Raw genomic sequence first — 7,828 nt, 5'->3', positions numbered from 1 at the left:
GTTACGATTGAAAATTTTCGAGTGCTGTTCAGAGGGAGGGTCTAAAACGCGGAAGTGGAAAACGCGGAAGTGAAAAATGGGTGTATTATAACCTAGAATTGGCACCTGATTTTATGAAATGTGCCATGTCAAGGAATTGTTCTTTTGTGTATTTTTTTTTTTCAATTCAATCGTTATTCGTACATCATGATTTATAGTTTTTACTCATGTTTTAGTGAAGCCATTTGTATATACACGCATCTTTGTCGGAATTAAAACAAAAACAAAAAAGTTATAAAATATATATTTATTTTGTCTTCATGTCTCTTACATAAACATTTTACCAAGCTGACCACACTCTTACTTATTAGTTGGCGCACATCAAAGATAAAACCTATGGCAAGTAACTTTGTCGGGAAATAAATGAAACAAAAGCAAAATTATTTGTCCTTTTAATCATTTTAAATAAAAACAACACATTTTATCATGATAATCAAGTATTAATCTTTTCGATACAATTGTTAATTACTTAAATTAAAGAATATGATTGTTTAATCAGTTGTTATATTATTTGGCACGTGTCAATCGGTTCATTGATTTTCGGTATATCAAAGAAAAATGGGCACGTGCCTAGAAAATGTTGAAGATCTTTTTTATTTATGATTATTTTTCTATAAAATTTGACATTTATGCATTAAATATCAATCTCTAACATAATATGTAAAAATAACATGTATAACAGTAGTCCTCCTAGTCCTTAGTGGCATTGTATAGTCTTAGTGCACTAAGGAGTCCTTAGCAGTGTTTAGACGTACCGGTCCCAAACCCGGGTGAAAAAGGAGGAGGGTTGTTAATGTCTAAATGGAACACATGAAATTTCAGAAATGATATACTATTGAAATTTGATTAAATGAAATAAAAATAGCAAGTATTTTATATCTAGTTTTAGTCATTTTTTTTTTTCCATAAAAGGGGGGTCAAGATTAAAACACAAGCTAGGCAACAGGTCAAGTTTTTGCAATTTTAGTTTGATATATTTTTATTGTTATTTATATCAAATCATTTGTTATTAAATTGTCTTTTCGAATCTTGTTCTCGATTTTGACCGGGCTTTTTATATTTTTGGGAATTTTAATTCAAAGTTGAAAATTTCACTTCAATATTTGTATACAAGGGTGACTTCCGGTCAACTTTTTGCCCTTTTATAGTAATATATTTATTTTTTTTCTTTATATCATGTTATTTGTCATTTAAATGTCTTTAAGAATCAATTGACAGACTTTGACCGGGCATTTTATATTTTTGTGAATTTTAATTCAAAGTTGAAAATTTCACTTCAACATTTGTGTACAATGGTGACTTCCGGTCAACTTTTTGCCCTTTTATAGTAATATATTTATGTTTTTGTTTATATTATATTATGTGTCATTTAAATGTCTTCAAGAATCAATTTACAGACTTTGACCGGGTTATATGCTTTTTCGTGAATTTAAGTTTTAATGTTCAAAAATGTGTTGCCAGAGTATTCAGATGTACTCCATCGGAAATAAATTTATCTTTGCATGAATATTTATGTGTCGTGTCATGATCCCGAAAGATAAATTTCGATGATTTTTCAACCTCGTTTTTTATCATTTTATTTATTTATTGTGCTTTTCCGAAATACATATTCTTGTATGCCCCATCTCTGACACTTGTATTTTCTCGGTTGTATCCATCTTTCTTAAATCTGAAATTAAAATATTTTATGAAAATTGAATGTCACCAAATTTCTGTGTGTTCTTCCTTTGGCAGCTATTTGGAAAAGAGGCTGGATATTAAATCATGTGCTTGAAGTAGCGCCCCCTTATCAATTGCAAAATTCCAAAGAGATTCAAGTTAGATAATCACATATGTACCATCCGTAACTATTTTCTACATATTTCTAAAATTTACAAAACATGATAACACAAGACTGAATACAATTAAAATTTAGTCTTTCATTGTACCATAAAGTCACCTATGCTGCACATAAGTGTATATATATATGAATACATAATCTATTTTATTTATATATTTATGATCATTTATTTTAAGAACTTAAACTGTTCTTATTTTGTTTATGTTTTTCTCACTTGTTTGTAATGCCTTTTTAATTTGAATATCATCTAAACAAATATCGTATGTTCCATTATATCAATAATTATAATTAATATTTAAAGAAAAATATTCAAAAACTAACAAGGGTCGTTTCTATATATGCATGTATACGAAAGTGTATTAGGGACGAAGTAAAAATACGAAATTTTGACATTTCAAATCTTAAAATCTGTAGTAATCATTTTTTTGTCACTAATTGTGACAATTTCCTGGTTTATTTCACATTTTATTCCCGATCCGATGACATTAAATTATAAAACCGCAGGCGGGTACGAGTTGTTGGACACAGTGGCGATCAGCAGTCATTGTTAATTGATGTAACACAATAAAATTTATACATTCAACACATTCATGTAAAAGTATAAAAGTTTCATAAGGAAACATATTTCTAATTTTCTATATAAGTTTTCAAGAATTAAGGTATAAACTTCCAGTATTGTAGTTCTTGGCTTAAATGTTTAAAAATTAAAACATAATACAGAAAACATGTGATCGACTCTGACTTTAAAAATAATTGAAATATTTGTACTGTTGCACATTCACGGCCGACACTCGGCTAACCGAGAGATTGGTCGGTTAATCTATATTGAGTATGCGGCTATATGGGCGATACGCCTGTTAAGAGTAAAACGCTTAATTTAATGTTAAACTCTATTAAATATACAGATTTTTGGCATGTTATAAGAACCAAATAAACTAGAGGCTCTAAAGAGCCTGTGTCGCTCACCTTGGTCTATGTGAATATTAAACAATGGACACAGATGGATTCATGACAAAATTGTGTTTTGGTGATGGTGATGTGTTTGTAGATCTTACTTTACTAATCATTCTTGCTGCTTACAATTATCTCTACCTATAACAGTACTTTCTGTGGAAAATGTTATTGAAAATCTTCAAATTTTAAGAAAATTGTTAAAAATTGACTATGAAGGGCAATAACTCCTTAGGGGGTCAATTGACTATTTTGGTCATAGTGACTTATTTTTAGTTCTTACTTTGCTGTACATTATTGCTGTTTACAGTTTATCTCTATCTATAATAATATTCAAGATAACAAAAACAAACAGCAAAATTTCCTCAAAATTACCAATTCAGGGGCAGCAACCTAACAACCGATTATCCGATTCATCTGAAAATTCCAGGGCAGATAGATCTTCACCTGATCAACAATTTTACTTCCTGTCAGATTTGCTCTTAATGCTTTGGTTTTTGAGTTATAAGCCAAAAACTGCATTTTACCCCTATGTTCTATTTTTAGCCATGGCGGCCATCTTGGTTGGTTGGCCGGGTCACGCCACACATTTTTTAAACTAGATACTCCAATAATGATTGTGGCCAAGTTTGGATTAATTTGTCCCAGTAGTTTCAGAGGAGAAGATTTTTGTAAAAGATAACTAAGATTTACGAAAAATGGTTAAAAATGGACTAAAAAGGGCAATTACTCCTAAAGTGGTCAACTGACCATTTTGGTCATGTCGACTTATTTGTAGATCTTACTTTGCTGAACATTATTGCTGTTTACAGTTTATCTCTATCTATAATAATATTCAAGATAATAACCAAAAACAGCAAAATTTCCTTAAAATTATCAATTCAGGGGCAGCAACCCAACAACGGGTTGTCCGATTCATCTGAAAATTTCAGGGCAGATAGATCTTGACCTGATAAACAATTTTACCCCTGTCAGATTTGCTCTAAATGCTTTGGTTTTTGAGTTATAACCAAAAAACTGCATTTTACCCCTATGTTCTATTTTTAGCCATGGCGGCCATCTTGGTTGGTTGGCCGGGTCACGCCACACATTTTTTAAACTAGTTACCCCAATGATGATTGTGGCCAAGTTTGGTGTAATTTGGCCCAGTAGTTTCAGAGGAGAAGATTTTTGTAAAAGTTAACGACGACGGACGACGACGACGGACGACGGACGACGGACGACGACGGACGACGGACGACGGACGCCGGACGCAAAGTGATGGGAAAAGCTCACTTGGCCCTTCGGGCCAGGTGAGCTAAAAAAGAAAAGTGTCTGACAAAATGATATCTATCATAGAACATTTTGCACTTGTAAAAACATTTCTTAGTCTGCGCAGTTTTCAGTAAAACGAAAAGGCGTCGCGCAAGTATGTAGTATTTATGCCTTTACGCATAGCAATTTGTTTAATAAAATGCGAAACAAACAAATTTAGATATCATTTAAAGGACAAAAAAGAGTACTGTGGTTCTAAAAAATAAATTGACATTAGTAAATATTTCATAATTGTAAAATAACGTGAGTAATACCACGTTTTAGTGAAAATTTTGGGAATAAAGTCTGTTAATGGGTTGGACAATTGAAATTGTGTCAGTTAAGAGTTATTTAGCCACGACAATAATTTTGCTACATTTATATTTTCCCCTTGAAAAATTTAAGAATGAGATGTTCCTGAGTAAACAAAAATGACAATACGGTGCCACAGTATCCTAGAAAGAGCATTTTTATTTTGACTTTCTTTGCATTTTATTGAAGTGCGTGTCACTTCAATATAGCGTGATATGGATTGGCCTCTGGAATATACATGAATTTTTTATTGACGTTTTCAATCAGCCTTAATTTTTGTGTCTGCATGTTCGAAGTAGCACGTTCTCAATTCCGACTGAAAGTGTCTTTCTAATACAACACAGGGTACACATAACGTGTTCTCGTTCACATATGAACATGATATTTGTCACTGGACGTTAAACCCTAATTCGTCAGCATCATCCAATTGGTTCTTTTCTTCTATTACTTAATGATATGTTGTTTACAAATTAAATCACTAATAAAGAAGTAAACGGAAAGGAGCGAATGCAGCTACATTTGGTTATTTAAAGTTTCAATTCATTTTATTCCGTTTAGTTCCTTTCTACATAAGTGCAGAGGAGAACTACAGCTGTCTATGGTGGTCGGTGAAGTCCATTTCGCGTTTTCGCGATTTCGCCTTTCATATTCTATAGGGCGAAAACGCGAAATGGCACTATAGTTGTCCGCATGTAAACTTCTAGAAGTTGTCACCAATATAAGTACATCGCAATCCGTTACTGTTTCAACAGCCATCGGTGTTTCATGTGAGACTGTGGTATTCTTAAACAAGTATTATTTTTCTTTCGTTTTTAGCAATGTATCACTCTCTATTGTCCTTATATATTATTCTATATTCGGTTTCCATCCAGATTCTCGTGTATACCATGAGGGTCCGGATTGGGGGTATTGTTTATTTCTGTATTCTTTAAATTGTTATGTCATTTTTTTCTACATTTTATTTATCTTACTCATTATTCTTTCTTTATTTTTCATATTTTGTCATCCCAATATATTTTACTTACTGATGTTAAGTTACATTACGACGTTTATCTCTGATTTATATACTGTTACCAATGTAGATGACAAATTTGTGTCATTCATGACAATTAAACAGAATCAACATGATATTTGAGATCATTCTTGGATGAAATTAATATTACTTTAATATTACACTTTTTGAAACCATTTTTATCAATTTTCAATTTCATGTGTTGTTTCCGTATATGTTATGTTTCATTGCTCATGTGTTGTTTTCGTATATTTTAGCCGATCGTCTTGAGCCTACTCAATTGATCCGATAACACCCCATATAGCAATAAAATGCCATTCATAACTCTTAACAGACCAATTAACAGTCCGGGTTTTATACATCCGACCCATTAACAGACCATGTTTTAAATAAAGATTGATTTATGTCACCAAAATACAGATTTTCGTGTAGATTTTTCACACAATGATATCAATATGGTTAATAAACATAATGCCTTTCTTTTTTCGATGTTCAAAATATTGAATGCAAGTTAATTTAACCAATGTGTCATTTTGTGTACATTTTATGTGTGTAAAATGTGTATAAATTTATTGATGAGTAACCCGCCTTTTCATTTTATAGATCGTGCAACGAAGCTAGACAAATAATAAATACGCCACTGAATTCAGTACATTGAATTGTTTTGTTAGACATGAATACTTTTTATGATGAAAATATATTTAGAAAGTTATACAATGAAACATGCTGAACTTTCAATGATTTTCTCGATAACACCTGATTAACAGACTTTAGCCAACCCGATTAACAGACCAACCGCCGATATAGCCGCATACTCAATATAGATTAACCGACCAATCTCTCGGTTAGCCGAGTGTCGGCCGTGACATTAAACATATTGTTCCTTACTTTGAAATAGCCATGGAAAATCTCGATCTCAAAAGTTGGTGGTTATTTTATATTTTTTTCTTTCGCATAAAGCGTCTTTTAAAAAGCAAAGTTATTTTCTTTTTTTTTGTTTTATTTAAAGTGAAAATTGGTTTAATATGATACAACATTCACACATTATCACATACATAAACAGTACAGTTCAGCTTATTTTGTTCAATCTGTTCAATGAAAGCAATCAATATAGGCAACAAAAGTAGAAAAGCAACACCTACCTGCATACGGGGTATATATCTCCCAATTGATACGATATTCCCGTGCTTGCATTTCCTATCATGATTTTCTTGATAGAGGGTTGCTGCTCACAAGGAAGCTATTAAACCAAGAGTTCCAAATGGTGAAGTTGAAATCATCCCTTCGTAAATTTTACGGACGCCATCACGAGTTGGTTGACCGTTATGGAATAACCGTTTCACAAATGATATCGGATATGTTCCTTACGTCGTAACTTCAATTCCCTTCCCTTTTATGAATGTGACCTACCGAATTAGACTATATACCGGATTAAAATTTTGTAATCACATAAGCAACACGACGGATGCCACATGTGGAGCAGGATCTGCTTACCCTTCCGGATCACCCGAGATCACCCCTAGTTTTTGGTGGGGTTCGTGTTGTTTATTCTTTAGTTTTCTATGTTGTGTCATGTTCACTATTGTTTTTCTGTTAGTCTTTTTCATTTTTAGCCATGGCGTTGTCAGTTTGTTTTAGATTTATGAGTTTGACTGTCCCTTTGGTATCTTTCGTCCCTCTTTTAATTTGAAAACCAAAGTGGTATTGTAGAAAACAGAAAATGGCTGCCCTATATGTAAAAATACAATAGCAAATTTTTATGGTGAAATTATTCAAGCAGCATTATTTCTAGAAAAAGTTTTATACTGTTTTCCTAGCAACCAATTCAAATTTAAATATGCGTAAAAATATCAGGTTGCAACTAGTTGGTTTTATGATGTTTATAGCTGGTATTAATACATGAAAAATACATACAAAAATCATTTACCATTTAGTTCCTTTAAAACTTAATGTCATGAAAAAGTAGCTTATATGATAAATAATGTAAAATACCCATAATACCTCATGATTTCACTGGTAATACATAAAACACCCTTGATCTAATAAAAATAAATAACAAAAATTCATGGCTTGTACCGATACATAATGTAATATACAGGTGGATCTGTCAAAAATAATCTGGCTCTGCAATACAAAGCACATAGATTCTAAAGTAGGATCTTGTGTACTCTAATGCCTAGCACAGTTCAATTATCACGGTAAAAAATTGAAACTTTCTCAATTTTTCATATCAGGTTGTATATTGGAACCTTTATCATTCTAAAAAATATTCCAAAATTGTTAAATGACAACATTCAATGTTACACTTTGGTGGTAACCAAAATTAAAATCAGAATAGCTGTCTACTGTTTTATGTTTCAGAATTTTTGGCATTTATTTTA

At 31.9% G+C, this 7,828-nt stretch overlaps 1 long non-coding RNA gene across 1 annotated transcript; it reads right to left on the bottom strand.

The window, feature by feature from the left end:
• Window positions 1–275: 275 nt before the first annotated feature.
• Window positions 276–4,137, bottom strand: LOC143065342 (uncharacterized). The gene is made up of 2 exons (XR_012975450.1): window positions 2,972–4,137; window positions 276–2,938 (listed from the first exon to the last, which is right to left on the bottom strand). It is a non-coding gene; the product is annotated as an uncharacterized LOC143065342 (long non-coding RNA).
• Between the last annotated feature and the right edge of the window lie 3,691 nt (window positions 4,138–7,828).

This window comes from Mytilus galloprovincialis, chromosome 2 (assembly GCF_965363235.1).
Source record: "Mytilus galloprovincialis chromosome 2, xbMytGall1.hap1.1, whole genome shotgun sequence".
NCBI lineage: Eukaryota > Metazoa > Mollusca > Bivalvia > Mytilida > Mytilidae > Mytilus > Mytilus galloprovincialis.
Note: the sequence above shows the minus strand (reverse complement) of the source record. Positions and strands in the feature narration are given on the sequence as shown.